This window comes from Leucoraja erinacea, chromosome 9 (assembly GCF_028641065.1).
Source record: "Leucoraja erinacea ecotype New England chromosome 9, Leri_hhj_1, whole genome shotgun sequence".
Taxonomy (NCBI): domain Eukaryota; kingdom Metazoa; phylum Chordata; class Chondrichthyes; order Rajiformes; family Rajidae; genus Leucoraja; species Leucoraja erinaceus.
Genome location: NC_073385.1, coordinates 29623807 through 29629806, shown reverse-complemented (window position 1 = coordinate 29629806; position 6000 = coordinate 29623807).

The following is a 6000-nucleotide window of genomic DNA, read 5'->3' as shown; positions in this document are numbered from 1 at the left end:
CGCCGAGTTCCTGGCTTCAGCTGTGAGTTTAGAACAGAATTAACAATTCAGATTATATATCGTTCATCATTTTTAGGGAAAGTTACTGATTGAACATGGGGATACAAGGAACTGCTGATGCTGGAATCTTGAGACAACACAAAATGCTGGAGTAACTCAGTGGGTTAAGCATCATCTGTGGAGCGAATGGACAGACCACGTTTCAAACGCCTGATAATAGAGGGAAATAAGCTGTTATAGTCTTTGACATTACTACCCAGATAAAACGTTTTGCCTACTCTCTCATAATTTGATGTATTTCTATCAGGTTTCCTCCGCCTTTAAAGCTCCAGAGAAAATAATCATGATCAGCGCGATGATTGGAGGAGGGAGGTGTCGGTCAGAGGCGGAATTAGGGGGGGGTTGGACTGATGATAGAGCGCAGTGATTGGAGGAGGGAGACGTCCGTGGAACAAAGATCAAAGTGGAGCTTGAATTGCATGCCCAGGTCACAGCCCTGGACACAGACCTGCGCCTCACCCGCAGCCAGGATCGATCCCGGGTCTCCGGCGCTGCAATCACTGCCGCACCCCGTCCCCACCCGAGTGCCCCCCCACGTCCGGGGTGTGGCAACAAACGTCGGGAGTCAGACGGGAGCAGTGCCCCCAGGCCCACAGCCAGCGCAGAGAAGCAGCACTAAAACCAGCTCAACTCTGCTTGTCAACCCTGCCTGCCAACGACGGCCCAGGTTTACAGCCAGCGCAGAGAAGCAGCGCTAGCTCCACGGCTCCGGACTGGTGTCCCGTCAGTCCAGGAAGGGCTGTAGGTTAACCCGGCGTGACAGGCAGAGTTGAGCTGCATTTAGCGCTGCTTCTCCGCGCTGGCTGTGGGCCTTACGCAATTTTTTCGGCGACTGCCGGCACCTGTCACTAATCACCGTCCATAGGGCCCACGGCTGAAGCCTCGCGTGTGTGTGTGTGTGCGTGCCAAGAAGGTGTGTCCCCCACCCCATGTTTTGATAGCGATTTCCGTCCCTGCTTGAGGTGGTCCCATATTGATTGTTATTGAGGATTAAGTATTTCTGCCAATTTGAACAGACTGTGGATGAGGAAGTCGAGGATCCATTTGCAGAGGGTTGCACAGAGACCCAGTTCAGTGAGCAACCGTGAGGGGTCACAGTTCAAGGATAAGGGGGAAGTCTTTTAGGACCGAGATGAGAAAAACATTTTTCACACAGAGAGTGGTGAATCTGTGGAATTCTCTGCCGCAGAAGATAGTTGAGGCCAGTTCATTGGCTATATTTAAGAGGGAGTTAGATGTGGCCCTTGTGGCTAAAGGGACCAAGGGGTATGGAGAGAAGGCAGGTACAGGATACCGAGTTGGATGATCAGCCATGATCATATTGAATGGCGGTGCAGGAATGGCCTTCTCCTGCACCTATTTTCTATGTAACCAGCATATTTTTTTTTAATCAAAAATATTTATTCAAATATTAAAATAGTATTTACAATACAACAAAACAAAACAGAACCCACCACCATAATACAAGACAAACAAATATGCTAAGTACACTACTGAACAACTATATTGCAATCCTTGTCCAGGATACATTCTGGCCACCCCTCAGTGCCCAGCGGCCACAGAAATCCACCAGGGTGCCCGTGGACAGCCCATAGTCCCTTTCTAACCCCACCCGGGCGCGTCGTAACCCCGGAGAAGGGGCAAACAGCTGGCTCGGGCAGAGCCCTCTTCCGCCTGGCACTGTGACTCGCGGGTGGCCAGCTTGGCCATGCCCAGGAGCAACCCAACCAGGAGATCATTGGCCCCACCCTCTCCCCTACGCACAGGGTGTCTAAAGATGAGGATGGTGGGTTAGAAGTGCAGCCAGATGGCAAGGAGCAGCTCCATTAGATAATGGAACAGGCGCTGCAGCCTCACACTCTATTTTCACGTGGCACACAGACTCTTCCAGCCTGCAAAATGGCAGGCGGCTGGCGAGTCTGTGAACCGCGAGAGAAACAGGTCGCACGGGACTCCTCGGTGCAGTACCCTCCACCCCAGGTCCCCGATGTAGAGGGGAGGAATCCCTGCGTAGAGGGTCCCCCACCGAGGCCCCCCTCGCAACCGGAAGGCAATATCGACCACCACTTAGTGTCCGTGGGCCAGGGCGAGGAGGTGCAAGGTGTGGAAGAGGAACCTGTGGTAACCAGCGTGGAGGGGATGATGGCTGCAGTCTATAAACAACAGTCTGACCTAATTGTTTTTATTGTCCAAGTGGTCAGTGCGGAGTGGAGAGCCAGTGAGATCGCATCCTCCATTGACGAGGTTCTTGTTGAGGTAGGAGTTGATATGCCCCATAACCAACCCTTCAAAGCATTTCATCACCACAGACGTTAGTGCCACTGGTCGATAGTCGTTGAGGCACGTCACCTTACTTTTCTTGTGCTCTCCGTATAATTCCTTCAGTGTGCTGGGTTCAGGAAAGATCTACAGAAATATGTCCTGCTGACACGACTCCCTTTGATTGTCTCCATTCACTGTGGACACCTTCAGCCTCTGTCTTCCTTCAAGAGAGGTGCAACCAATCTTGCACCATTCTGAAGAAGGGTCTCGACCCGAAACATCACCCGTTCCAGAGATGCTGCCTGTCCCACTGAGTTACTCCTGCTTTTTGTGTCTATCTTCTTGTTATACAATCTCTTCGGCTTGGCTAAATGGTACCACATTAAATAAATTCTCCTTCATCTAAGCAAATCCTAGTTGCCTGCGTTTGACTCGAATTCCTCTAAACTTTTCCTATCCAAGTATCTGTCTTTTAAATGTTATTAATGTACCCGCCCCAACCACTTCCTCTGCCAGCTCATTCGAGTTGCCAGAGGAAGTGGCTAAGGAGGGTTTAATAAGAAATGACAGGTAGAGTAATAAAGATTTGAGCAGCGTCTGCCAATTTGTGGAATACATTGAACATTCTTTGCATCAGTTTTGCACATATTTCCCCTTTTTTGGTGCATGAATAACATGAATCAATGCCACTTCCTGAAATAGAACACTCCATTTATTTTGCATCTCTCCCTTACATTCAGTCACATGCAAAAACACAGTTAAAGTCATGAATGTAACAGTGACACAGATAATTTAATAAATTATTTATTCTCATCCTGTTTAACCTGTTGGCAATTTTTGACATAACAATACCATCCTGCTTTCAATCTTCTTCCAGGTCGGTAAATCAGCATTTATCTTATTTCATTTTTGTCTAACCATTCATTATCAGAGACCTGCTAAAGCTTCATTTCCTGCTCTCATATTGTTACTTCAGGTATCCCCAAGTATCTTTCTTTGGCCTCTCCTTATTTCTCATTTATGTGCAACTCCTCAGCTACTTCATCCACTAATTAAGTGACCATCTGCACTATCTCTCTCATCTTCTCAACTGTCTCAAAATTACCAAAAATTGGCAACATTCAACAGGTCATGAGGCATCTGTGGAAAGAAAAACACCATGGATCGACCGAGTGGGGGTGGGGGGGGGGGGGGGGGAAGGTGTATTGTAGAAGTATGATTTCAATGTTTTTTGTTTGAAATGTTTAAGAGGTAACTTTTTAAAGAGGTAATTTTTTCCACACAAAGGGTGGTGGGTGTATGGAACAAGCTGGCAGAAGAGGTAGTTGAGGCAGGGACTATCCCAACCTTTAAGAAACAGACTGATACATGGATAGGACAGGTTTGGAGGGATATGGACCAAAAGCAGGTAGTGTAGCTGGGACATAGAAACATAGAAATTAGGTGCAGGAGTAGGCCATTCGGCCCTTCGAGCCTGCACCGCCATTCAATATGATCATGGCTGATCACATGTTGGCGAGTGTGGGCAAGTTGGACCTGTTTTCACACTGTATCACTCTATGACTACATTATACCTTCACCATGCATAAATGCTTCAAAATCAAGTGGTCGAGTTTTATTGCCATATACTCAAGCATAAAAACATAGAAAATAGGTGCAGGAATAGGCCATTCGGCCCTTCGAGCCAGCACTGCCATTCAATATGATCATGGCCGTTCATCTAAAATCAGTACCTTTCCCGTATTTTTCCCCATATCCCTTGATTTCACTAGCCCCTAGAGCTAAATGTACCTCTCTCTTGAAAACATCCAGTGAATTAGCCTCCACTGCCTTCTGTAGCAGAGAATTCCACAGATTCACAACTCTCTGCGTGAAGAAAGTTTGTCCTCATCTCAGTCCTAAATGGCCTACCCCTTATTCTTAAACTGTGTGATCCCCTGGTTGTGAACTCCCCCCAACACCGGGAACATTTTTCTTGCAGTTACAATAAGTGAAAATCTAGCAGGCACGCAGGTTGCTTTCTTCAACCACCCCCATTTGACGGGCACTATCTTCCACTGTTTCTACCCAGTGCTTGGTACTTACTTCCAGCAGCAACTGGTTGTCCTCCAGGATGCACTGAGCCGCAGCCTGGTCCATGCCAGTCACCAGGGCGAATTCGGCAGAGAGACTCTCACGGCAAAGGCACAACACTTCCGACGGTCCCGGGACTTTACACTGAGGCCGTTCCATGGCCGGAGCTGCAGTGAGCGACTCGCCAGCCTGGAAAACACTCGCCAACCTCAGCTGCCCCCGTTGCTGCTTCAGCATCCATCCCTCCCTCTGTCCCGGCTCTCCAACACCCACGGCCCATGCAGTTGATATTAGTTTTGAAATTCTCACTGATCACAGAATTTCTCATGACAGAGCGTGAGAAATTCTGTGATCAGCGTGAGAATTGGGCGAAATGTGTGATTCTCACTCAATGTGTGAGTTGGCAGCTCTGTTATACTGCATATAAACAGCCCCTTCGGCCTACCATGTCTATGTTGATCACCATGCCAATCTGTACTAATCCCACTTAATTCCATATCCCTCGATGTCTTGTTCATTCATGTGCCTGTCAAGATGTGTCTTAAAACTTGTTTCTTTTCCTGCCCCCACCACCTCATTTCAAACACCATCAACTTTTTGTGCGAAAATATACTTCTCAAAGACTCTTTCTGGTTCTGGTTGATTCCATCCTCTTACCTTAAAACTTTACCCTCTACTTTTAGCTATGACTTCCATGGGAAATAAACTCTGGCTATATATCCTAACTATGCATATCATAATTCCACATACTTCTATCATATCACCCCTCAGCCTCCTTTGTTCCAGGGAAAACAGATCTAGCCTATTCAATCTCTACTTATTACTCAAACCCTCCAATGTAATCATTAACATATATGACAAACAACAGAGGAACAACTCTGCTTCTATCAATGCCAATTTTGTATACAAATTGCTAACACACTGTATCCCATGCGTTCTAACTTTCTGCCCAGCCTATCATACAGGGCTTTATCAAACGCATTCCTGAAGTCCATGAATACAATATCTGCTGTTTTGCCCTCCTTCATCCTCGGTCACTTCTTCAAACAACTCAGTGTTTGCAATGTTATTTCCATTCACAAAGCCATGTTCACTATCCCTAATCAATCCTTGCCTTCCCATATGTAAAGAAATGTTGCTCCTCAGAATTCCTTCCAATAACATTCAGACCATTAATGTACAAGAGAGAGAAGGTGGAGAAGTGAATTTGGAGTAGGAGAGACTTGGAAGGCTTGAACTTGGTTGGTTGCAAAGCGCTCAGATGGAAGATGAGATGTTTTTTCTTCAGCTTAAGTTGGGAATCATTGCAACAATGCAGGATTCCAAATACAGAAAAATCAGAATGGGACTGAGATAGAGAATTACTCAGCTTTAAGTAACTTGCTATTACTCTATGTGTCTGAACTCTGTAACAACACCCAACTTTACTTTTGCCTCAGCTAGCCTTCTCTTAAAACATTCAGCAATTCTTAATACAGGTCTACCACTGGATTTCTGGCACCCTGGGTTCCAGAGCCTTTCTGGATTACCCGTTTTGTCAGACCAACAGAGGTTACGGCCTTGGGGGTGGCCGAGATGCCGGCCAACAAAGTCAGCTATGGGAAA